Source organism: Phoxinus phoxinus, assembly GCF_949152265.1.
Source record: "Phoxinus phoxinus genome assembly, chromosome: 3".
NCBI classification, from domain to species: Eukaryota; Metazoa; Chordata; class Actinopteri; order Cypriniformes; family Leuciscidae; genus Phoxinus; species Phoxinus phoxinus.
Genome location: NC_136878.1, coordinates 21,487,022 through 21,499,122, shown reverse-complemented (window position 1 = coordinate 21,499,122; position 12,101 = coordinate 21,487,022). Strand labels below are relative to the sequence as shown.

The 12,101-nt window shown below is 37.9% G+C and overlaps 1 long non-coding RNA gene across 1 annotated transcript; it reads left to right on the top strand.

Annotated features, from left to right (window-relative positions):
* The first annotated feature begins 5,812 nt into the window (after positions 1–5,812).
* Positions 5,813–8,145, top strand: LOC306995809. The gene is made up of 3 exons (XR_013796937.1): positions 5,813–6,096; positions 7,042–7,075; positions 7,345–8,145. It is a non-coding gene; the product is annotated as an uncharacterized lncRNA (long non-coding RNA).
* The last annotated feature ends 3,956 nt before the right edge of the window (positions 8,146–12,101 follow it).

The window sequence follows — 12,101 nt, the reverse complement described above, 5'->3', positions numbered from 1 at the left end:
ATACATCTCTGGCTGCACTACAAATCCAATATGAGTGTTCAAAATATCCACTTTATCAAAGGTTCTTCATGCACCTTGATTTATCAGCCCTGCTATCTGTGATGTTTACTTTACATAAAACATTCCATTCTGAATGAACATAGGCAATAAATTCACATGGGAGGTTACATTTTAAAATATTGGCTATCTGTAAGGCTATACTGCAGATTAACACAGACCCAGGTATGCGGAAATGTCAGCGAAGTCAAATACATTTTAAAAAGTAATCAAGGTTTGGGCTTGATTTAAAATTAGAACTGAAAACAGATTTAAGTGCAGAGAAATGCAGATTCGGGTTTGCGCTTGAGAAGAGTCCAATTTAATTGCTAACAAAATATAATAAATCAATTTCATTCCCACACTTTTCCTTTTAGGGCTGCCCCAGACAAAAGATTTTCTTGGTCGACTGTTGGACGTTCATTTAAGGGCAAACTCACACTACAGGACTGTTAGGCTATCTGAAATGAAAGCTTTAGCATAAAGTTCTGCCAGGAAGACTTTATTACATCACTTATTACCTTCAAATCTATCCAATCATGTCCTCATACTCGCTGTATAAAAGATCGGTACTTACACATGTTTGAGTTCGCAGATGCTGACACAACAATTACCTCCACCCTCCCCACCACCACCAGGATGGTCCTGTCCATACCTCCCGGGGGGTCGGCTGCGCCCTGAGGAAGGGCCGTGAAAGGCCCGAAACGTTACACTAATACATTTATGTAAATGGGAGCTTTGTCGGTGTGCGGATCAGGCAGGAAATGCAGATCCGCTACCCTCGGATTATGCACTACGGACAGGGCCTACGCCAAAGAACTTTATAAATATCAGCTTGCTGGGCTGTCGATAAATTTATGATTTGTTAAATTATTATATCTCCCGAGTCTTTCTGGTAGAACTGCTGTGGTGCTCACACTACACAACACGGTTTCATGTCATCTATCATCGTCTTTTCATAGCAGCGCGAATACTACACATCACAATGCTAACTAGGTACACAAACTACAACACATTTGGTCAAGAGGCAACAGCAAAAAAAGTGTTTACAAGATTTTCCCCTTTATACCTTGACTGCTCGAGGCTCAGATCACGTCACTGACCTGCTCACACCTAACGAGCATCAATTTGGCCACGATCCGAGGGGTTTGGCAAAGATGTTGGAAATCTAGCTGTGACAAAAAAATCCAGCCAAAAGTCGTGTAGTGTGAGCTTGCCTTTAGCGCACATTTATGCCAGTGGTTCCCAAACTTTTTAGTGTGGTGTATTACCTGGGGCATTTAACATCCTTCTGCGTAGCCCCTCATTTACACTTAGACTGCCACACCTTTTCCATTAAAGGGATAGTTCACCCAAAAATGAAAATTCCGTTATCATTTACTCACCCTAAAGTTGTTCCAAACCTGTAATAATTTCTTTCTTCTTCTGAAAAGATGACATTTTGGAGAATATGGGCAACCAAACTGTTGATGGAGAAAAAACAATATGGAAGTTGGAAGGTTGCCAGCTTATTCCCAACCCTCCCCACTACATGGCTTGGGACTCACAGCCTACACACACTCATTCACACCTATGGCCAATTTGGCATGTCAAATCCACCTAACCTGCATGTGATTGGACTGTGTTGGGGAAAATGGAGCACCTGGAGGAAACCCACACTAACAACATGCAAACTCTGCACGGAAAGGACTTCTGGCTCAGCCGGGGCTTGAACCTTCTTGCTGTGAAGGCGACAGTGCCACTGAGTACCCACTGAGCTACCGTGCTCTAAATATTACTGCATGGACCAGCCGTGTTAACGATATGTGACTGCGTGACTGTGCTTTTTTGTTGTTGCAACTAACCTATTAGTTAAAATTTAGTCGGCCAAGACTCTTCCAATTGACTAATGTTTAGTCGAATATTAGGGGCCAGTCCTATTTCCTTTAGCTTTGATGCCTTTTCACAGACTTGTAATTTCTTCAAATTCTTTAGATGGTGAAGAAGTAAAGTTATTTATTACTTATTTAGCAAAAACACAGTCTGTGTGAACGGCTCCTTAAGTCCGCTTCACACTGAGAGCTTAACTTGTGTTGGGGCAGTCATGGCCCGAAAATGTGTTTGCTTAGGGTTGGAACTAAATTCTGCAGTACAGGAGGTCCCCAGGAGCAGGGTTGACGATCTCTGATATTGTCGACAACATAAATATATAATATGCCCTATTTTCAGATTTTGCATGCCATCTGAAACACGTCAGCTTTGTTCTAAAGGTCAAGATTGTATGCATAGCTCAAAAATTAAGTCTAGGTCTATAGTATATAATGCTGCGCTGTTGTGTTAGAAGCTGTCATGATCATGTTAATGGTTGTTTGTTGCTTTTTTGTGTGAATCGAATAATTACTTAGGCCAAACTTAATTTTTTCACATTCATTTTCTGTCTTCAAAGAGGGACAGTCTTTTATTAAGCACAGTAATTCAGTGGCGGCTCAGAAGCATCATAGAGGAATAGCAATGAGAAATAGACAGAGAGCAAGTCTTTAGGAGTGAATGTGTCTGTGTATGTGTGTGTATGAGCAAAGGGAGTGAGAGACATGTTAGATTAGTGCCTATGAATACCAAATGGCCAAGTTAGCCGTTGACGGAGCTGACAAGAAGGTGTTTGTTTAAGCCTATGGATGGCATGAATGTCTTACTCTCTCTTCCTGTTATGCACCTGGTCACAATAAAACCACCCAAACAAAATCAGTATCTCAGAATATCATGCAATTTAGCTGCTGCTGCTTGTAACCAAACAGAAATCTACTTCTAAAACAGGATCAACACACATGAAATGACAGGAATGATATAAAAAAAGATGCTTAATGGTAAGAGACTTGCATATGTGTGTTTGAGAGAGAGAGAGAGAGAGAGAGAGAGAGAGAGAGAGAGAGAGAGAGAGAGAGAGAGAGAGAGAGAGAGAGAGAGAGAGAGAGAGAGAGAGAGAGAGAGAGTGTCCAGTCAGCGCTCTCATATTGCACAGGAAGACTCTTTGGCAAAAGATGTTTTAAGAGATCTCATTTAACTCCCTTTAGTGATACCCTCTTTACTCTTAGACTCTATTACCTCTCCTCTCCATGGAACACTATAGAACTCAATTCTGCACTAAAGGGACAAGAGCTGGCCCAGACCCAAAACATCTACTCAGCTAACACAGTCTCACCCCAAAACGTCACATACTGACGCGTCTTGACCATTCGGCAACATACGACGAAAAGGGTACCCTTTAACGTCCATATATGACGATTCGGGAATGGTTGGGTTTAGGTATGCGGTAGGGTACCGCTAGAGGGCGCTGCTGGTGCGCTTATGTCTGCGTCTCATATGGACGTTAAAGGGTACCTTTTTCGTCGTATGTTGCCGAATGGTCAAGACGCGTCAGTATGTGACGTTTTGGGGTGAGACCGGGCTGACTCAGCAAAGCTACTCCAAATCCGAGTAAGATATATGAGCGATGTTCCCCCGAAATGATTAAAAATAGCAAGTCAATTTTCATCACATCGCACAAACTACAACAGACACTTCTGTTGTTTCGGAAAACCTCCAAAAATACACTGTAAAAAAAAATCTTAATTTTACAGGTAATTGTCTGTATTTTTTACCGTTTTTTTACATAATTTTACCGTTTTGTCATTATACAGTGAATGTCTGTTATTTTACAGATATTTGCTGTAATTTAAAGGTCCACTATTAAATTTACAGGCAATTGCTTGTATTTTGGTTTTACATCAATTTTCTGTATTTTTTAAAGAAATTTTCTGTATTTTTACAGAGTTATGTGTAATTTTACATAAAATATTAAGTAATATTTTACAGATTATTTCTGTGAAATTAGAAAACAAAGAATAGAAGGTGTAGCTGCAGAAATCAGCAATCATTCAACATGTTTTCCTTGAAGATCATTAAGTATGTGGGGGTTAAAGTGAGTTTTAAGTTAAATAGTATTTACAGGCCTATAGCCTACAGTAGGCAGGCCTATTACTTATAGTCTTTTAAAGGGATAGTTCACTTTGAAATTAAATTTTGATATGTTTTAGCTTACCTGAAGTGCATCCAAGATGTAGGTGTCTTTGTCTCCACAGTAGTTTCAATTTTGATATTTTTAGGTCAAACCGTTGTTGTCTGTCAGTCATATAATGGAGGTCTATGGGTACAGACTCCAAGAGCATGCACAGAGACGTCCAAATTAAACAATTCCCCATCGTTAGTGCACATTGATGGCCTAAGACACGAAACGAGCGGTTTGTGTGAGAAAACGAACAGTATTTATATAGTTTTAATCTATTTCAAGCAACCACGTCCTAGTGATCTGTTTACTTAGTCTGCGCAAGCGCCGTCGGGCGCCGGAATGCTCCGGAAGTGCTCTCTCGCGCATGTACGTCACTCATTGTGTACACAGAGATTTCTGCAGTATTACCTTTCACTGAGAACATCTAAAGTTATTTAGACGGAAAAGAAATCGCAATGGAAGATGATTTTGAGACATCAACAGACAACATTGAATTTTTTTCACAACCGTATTTTATACTTGCCAACCTTGAGACCTTGATGCCCATGTTTTATAAAAAGGTTGACAAGACTAAATAAAAACATAGAAATTATGTAAGATAACGTTAATTTAGTTGTAGATTACATTCTCATATCCATTTTTTTTGAATAATCTGTTTTACTGCTTTGCACGATTCTTTTGTAGTGTGGTTTTGGTGTAGCCTACTAAAGTGTACTAAAATAAACATTCACGAGTGTACCTGACTTCTTCTCACCGCTGATTCCTGATGGTTTAGAGGACAATTACACCGAGTCGCACCCTGTCTTTTCAAAGAATAGTACACCGGCGAGCGCGAAGTATAAATGCCTCGTGGGGAGGCGCGCGCGCAGTCAGCAGAGGCGCGCGCAGCGGAGGCTCGCAAACCCATAGACGGCTCTGACAGCGCATAGACTGCTTATTTTTCCGTTCTGATTGCCGCGCTTGACTTCTAGGTGTGTAACCTTTATTATTGTTCGGTCTGAAACGGCGCCCAGTGACGGATGGTGTAGCAATATTGTTGTCCAGGTGGAAATCGGGAGAAATTCGGGAGAAAGGTCGGTCCGGGAGATTTTCGGGAGGGGCTTTGAAATTCGGGAGTCTCCCGGAAAAATCGGGAGGGTTGGCATGTATGCCGTATTTATTTGAACCAGAATATACAGATCAAGAACTAAGAGCACTTCCGGAGCATTCCGGCGCCCTACGGCGCTTGCGCAGACTAAGTAAACAGATCACTAGGACGTGGTTGCTTGAAATAGATTAAAACTATATAAATACTGTTCGTTTTCTCACACAAACCGCTCGTTTAGTGTCTTAGGCCATCAATGTGCACTAACGATGGGGAATTGTTTAATTTGGACGTCTCTGTGCATGCTCTTGGAGTCTGTACCCATAGACCTCCATTATATGACTGACAGACAACAACGGTTTGACCTAAAAATATCAAAATTGAAACTACTGTGGAGACAAAGACACCTACATCTTGGATGCACTTCAGGTAAGCTAAAACATATCAAAATTTAATTTCAAAGTGAACTATCCCTTTAATTGTCTTGCTCATTTTGATTCATCATTTGTGTAATTCTCCCCCTAATATCATGTATATTTTATGTATTTTATAAATATTTGTAAAAAAATCTGTGCACATTGCATGGATGGCATTGTGTGCGTGTGCGCGCGCGCGCGACGGCGCAGATTCAAATTACCCGCCACTTTCCCGTTGCTTAGTCCCGCCCACAACGGTTAAGCTGGTCTGATCTGTCGTCAAGTTTGGATCTGTGTATCAAGGGCAAGCGAAGCGGGAGATTTGAATTCAGTCTAGCAGCTAACGTTACTCTGAAGTGGATTGTGAGATCAACAGGGTTCAAACTTAAAGCAATCGTTTTCGTCAAGAGCAGCTGTGAGCAGGAGCGCTGAACACGAGTTATAGTCCGGTTGTCATTCAGTCTGTTCGGATATAACGCGCCTTTTTCATTGAGACTGGTTCGTCACACCGGACATCATGCCAACCGATCACTGAGGTAAGAGTCTCATCATACTAAGTTACATTTGGACTACAGTATATTTGATATTACATTTTTCAGTTGACAGTTTGTTTACAAGCTAACATTAGCATTCTTAAATGATGTCATAACTGGCGTCGAGGACGGCAAAACACTGAAAATACAGCATGAGTCTTTCAATTTTCCATCTGTTTTAAGAAAGATCAGTTGAACCCATATCTCAAAATACCTAAAACAAACTTAAGTAACGTTAGACTTGTTATTCATATCAAAGTCCGTTCAATTGTATAACATCTTCGTTATAATGATGAGTCAGTAAATCAATATCTTAAACGGCGTGCATTTTAAAATACTGTCTGGAAGCTGAAAACTCTTCTCTTAAAAAATATCCTTGCTTTATTATAGTAAAATTGTTTTTGGTTTATTTATTGCCATTTTAATAACCACAGTTGTTGTACTACAAATAGGCCTACCATATTTATTTTCTTTGTACCGTTAAACCACGTGGTCAACTTTCGTAATGGTGAGTAATGTTAACTCTACCGAGACCGTTAATAAATCGAATTCAGTAACTTAAACTAACAGCACATGAGACTAGAATATGAGCACAACATGATGAATTGCAATTCTGGCCGCATCTGCTTGCCAACACATAACGTTAGCTATATAATGCATGTGTATAATGATGCTTAAAAAATAAAATATATAGCATGTTTGTGTTCTGATAAAGAAATGAACTTATTTACAATTTGTAACTGATGCTGCTAAGTCACAGTAAATCATATAAAGTTACATTTACTTTCTATAAATGTAGCTAAAACCACATGCTCAAAACATAACTGTTAGCCTTTCCTGCTCAGCTTCCAGATCATAGTCAGTTGAGGTTGTGCATTGTCCCATTAGAACCTATTATTACATGTAATGCTGAGTTTTTAAAAAAAAAATATTTTTTTATGATTTCAGGTCATCTGGAAAGCAGCTGATCATGGCAAACAAGGTAAGAAGTAACTTTAAAAATTGTAATTTGTTTAAGTATTTGTAAAAGTATTTGTTTTATACTGTATATTTTCCCATGTGAATATTAATTTGATCCTTGTGGGGCCACTGTGGCTTCACAAGGTTTTGGTTTTGCTACAGTAAGACCACGAGTGTTAGATTTCACCCATCTATTCTATTGTTTTTTTGTAACTAGGCTCTGTCATTTAGAAACATGGCTTTTCCTATCACTGCTATCTTAATGACACATATCTCTACCTTTCATTCCAGCCAGATGATCTGACGGGAGCTGCTTGCATCTCAGCCTACCTGATGGACAACTCTTGCTGAACGAATGACCTTCAACTCAACCTTGCCAACTGCTTCTGGTTTCAGCCAAACCATCCTTGCTGTGTGATCCTGCTGATTTGCCTTATTCAACATCAAAAAGATCCGGCTCTTCCTATCGGAGCTACACAACTCCTTGTCTTGCTCTATCCAGATTGGACTAGTGTAATGCTCTCTTGGCAGGCCTTCCAGTAAGACCTAAACTCAATGCTTCAGATCTATGTGTCCTCCAGAAGCTTGTGTTTTGCAAGTGTGGTGCCATCATCCCAAAGAGACAAAATCACTTTCACTGACCTTTACCTGGACTGTTTCCTGCTGGTGGAATGACCAGCACAACACAGAAACTGCTAAAGATCCATCTTTTTCGTAAACACTTGACCCAATAATACTATGTTTAAAAAAAAAAAAAAAAACTTGCTATGTGTACTGTGCTAGACTAAACTGGGACTTGTCACTGCACCTGTTGCTCCTATTGTTCTCTTAATTGGTAAGTCACTTTGGATCAAATGTAATTGTAAACTTATACAATTTGTTCTATTAGACTTAGAGTATCAAGGTATTCAGCAATGGCCTTTTAATGTGGATATTTTTACATGTTCTAAATTATATACTAAGCTTGTATTTCCTATCATTCACATATCTTGATGTTCAGTGTTTGTTTAATGACTAATAGTGTAAACGTGCAGGTATTCTGTACTTATACATTTAGTTATTCAAAAAAGTTTTGGATTGTAAATTGGATTGAAAAAATAAAAATGAAAACTAAATATACAAACTTTGTATTTTAATTTATGTATTTATTGCAATTTTATACATAACTTCATAGTTATTTTACACAGAAAAACTATATATTAAAAGAAAATTACTGTAGATTAAAACAGCATTATCATAAAATAACTTTATAAAACCCTAAATTTACAGATTATCCTGAAAATTAAATGTTTTTTTTTAATGTTATTTGACATAATTTATACGTTTTTCCACAGTTAATTAAACCATTATCAACAGTAATATACTGTCATTTAATTATTAATTACGGTTTTTGAAATGGTTATTTGCTGTAATTTAACGGAATCCGTCTGGAAACTTTGCTGCCAGAGATTTACCGTTTTTTTACGGGATTTTTTTTTACAGTGTACCTAATATATTGACACACTGTCTCTCAGGCAGACAGAGAACTCAAAAGTTCAGTGTTACTTCAGTACAAATACAACAGGTTTAAGAGGTATAGTCGAAGTGTAACCTTCAAGTATCAAGAACACAGATATAACAAGGCAATAAGTTAACAAGTTACTGTAAATAGAAAACTAAAGATGAAAACCTATTAAATATTACATGAAAAATTAAATACAATACTGTCCAGTAATTAAAAATAACTATAAATACAAACACACACTTGTTCTTTAATGTTTCAGTGTGTGCAGGAGGCACAGAACCATGACTCACTTTCTGAGGTGCCTGACTGAGTCCCACACAGCTGAGGTGAAACCACTGGACTGCACAGTTTTCGTTGTCACAAGCCACCATGTCATCCTGGTCTTCAGGCCCTCTGCAAATGCACCAGTGTCTTTTTATGTTTTCATTTGCCTGTGTTCTTGCCCTTTTTGTGTGAGATAGCTGTAACTCTGAACAGGTGTCTTTGTGGAGGCTGGTTGAGTAACAAGACACAAGCTCAGGTAGTGAAACTTTATGGAAGAACTCATGTGCCCTCTTTAGAAGTGTTGTTCAGTAATCCGCATCCGGTAAGACACGAACCACAGCATAATCTTTTGCCGTCCACACAACATATCCACAAAACTGTGACCCAGTAACAAAGATCTGTGTTTGTACTTGGCTGTAGTACTTGTGTGTCTGTTTGAAGTGTAACTTCCCATCAGTTAGCTGGAGAGTTTAAAAGGTTTAGTTTAGTAGTTTTGAAAGATGATAGATAGATAGATAGATAGATAGATAGATAGATAGATAGATAGATAGATAGATAGATAGATAGATAGATAGATGACATGGAAAATCTGCAGGTCCTGTACCCATCCATTTGTGAAAAGCAGGCCTTGAGAGATTTATAATTTCTAAATTGCTCAAATGTGTATAATGAATAATGTAGTTTTGTATTTGTATTTGTTGGGACCCTAGGAAGAGTAGCCACTATAGGTAGAGGCTAATGGGGATCCAAAAAAACAAACAAACAAATAAACAAATATATTGCTGTGTACTAATATCTGATTACTGATGAGTGTGTCTTAAAACATGGTGGCAACTACCATGCAATGCGCAGTGACGTAGTTTCCCAAACTCTATAGGGGTGCACTTTTTTACTTGATAAGGGGCCTGTGCCCCCCTGTTTTCTTGTAACTGCTGTTCATGGTTATGCCGGGTTATGCACAACAAACTTCCTTATTCTGTAAAACAGGTCGGATCGCTTCCGGTTCAGTATGTACTTAATTAGTTAAATATAGAGTCGTTTTACTCAATACCTTCAAAGGAGCGGGCAAAGATGAGCATAATCAATGTCTATCGCATATGCATATTGATATCAGAATTACAAATATTTATTTATTCTTCTTACTAACAGTTAGCTATTTAAATTGAATAAACACCAACAGTAAAAAGAACTAGCTAGGTTAACTGATTACCTTGAAAAGTCCATAGGATATCGCCGTCAGATTGTTTTGCCGTTAATACTTTCTCAGACAAGCAAAAAAGTGGAGGTTTGAGGAAAAATATGAAAGCTAATCACCTGATAGCTCTGCAATACAACTAATAGCTGTGACCAATGTTGTCACTATTATTGAATAAAATAAACATTTTTATTTAATTATAAAATGAACATTATACAATTATAAAATAAATACACATAAAATAAAGATCCTCTTGAGTTGAGAATAAACAGCTTATTGAGTAAAACGCTTTAGTATTGAAAGAATTGATGTTGTTTATTTTCATAAAAAAAAGTGAAATCTAGATCAGAGAGCACAATCAACCATCGATAAGCTGAAAAACTGCTTCAGCAGCTGAAGCTGTTGATAACCAAAAATGCTGACATGAACTGTTTAGATATACATTGCTGCAGAACAAATGTATATTATCCAATTTAATGAAACATATAGGACACAAATCGTTGAGATATTACTGTTCAAAAATATTTTACTCAAAGTAAACCATCCAAACCAGCCTGATCTCATTACTATTCTAGGTGTTTGTACGTAAATATGTGATTCTAGTGAGCACACACATTTTTGTATGGGTATAGAAGGCAGCATCTAAAATGAAAACCGTTTTCATATAAACAAATGTAGAGATGTGGAAATGTTTACACATTTTTAGAAGTGCATACATATTTAGAATTAATAAATAATTGTGAAATGTGTCCATTGCCTGTGATATCCAAGTGAAAATATGAATCAAGGGTGATATTTCTGTAAACTTACAGAATAACATCTTATGACAGAGGCTGATGCCTCTACTTGTTCATATGTCTTCAGTCATGACAGATCTTTTTTGCAGAAGCAAAGTCTTTAAGGTTTTGATGTAGATAAACTTTTCAAGCCTGTCTTTGCTTTGACAAGGCCTCTCTTTAATGAACACTGTTTCTGTTCAGCCACTTGACATTCAGTGCACTGGCAGAGTAAGAGAGAGCCCACAAGCTAATCAGCTCGCAGGTCCAACACTATCTCACGACCAATTTGAACGAATTCGTACAAGTGAGTACGAGGTGGCTAATTTGTGCGAATTCGTACGGTTTGTCTATACCCCAGTGATGGGAAGGTTTATGGGCAGGGTCAGCGGTAGGTCATTCGTACGAATTCCTACGAATTGGGCAACTCGTAAAACATGTACGATTTAGCAAAAATCATACAAATTCGTACGAGTGAGGTCGTATGAATTCATACGAATTAGCCACTTCGTAAAATCGTACGAATTCAGGTACTTTGAACCATGACCACTTCTTTATAGTCAACATAATCTACCGGTATGTTTTTTATTAAAAAACAAAGTATTATTAATTAACTAATTTACATTTAAAAAATAAATATATGTTTTATTTTGAGGATATAAAGGACTGGGTGCCGTAAAGGATAAATAAATTCCACAAAAGAATAAAACGTTTGGTTTTAAATGGATTGGTTGCTCTAGATATGGTCTGTTTTTGAAAGTGAGATCACATTAGGCTAGAAATGCATTGTAATTACTCAGCAATATGTGATTTATTTTTCAAATGTGTGATTTCACTGCAGAAAGTTCCCTTTTTGTTGTGTTAATAATATCTAAAAATGAACTCGTCATTTGCACAATGCTGAGACCAAGAATATTTTTGGAAATTATATATATATATATATATATATATATATATGGTCAGATATTGCAGATATTATGATCCATTTACTTGCCGGGCACAGTGGGAGAAAATGACTTGGTTTTCCATCGGCACTGTGAGTGACTTTGAGTTAGTGCCTAGTGAAGATGACAAAAAGCTTCCATCGAAGAATAGAAGGAATGTGGTGTTCTTTCCTCTTAGCATGTGAAAGGCAGAGTGGCAGCACGCTGTCTCACTAGGATGGTAAAGTGAAAGTGGTAAGCTCCATAGATTTAATGGTGTGTGTGTGTGTGTGTGTGTGTGTGTGTGTGTGTGTGTGTGTGTGTGTGCGTGCGCGCGTGTGCGTGTGTGTGTGTGTGTGTGTGTGTTTATGAGCAAGGTTGTGAGG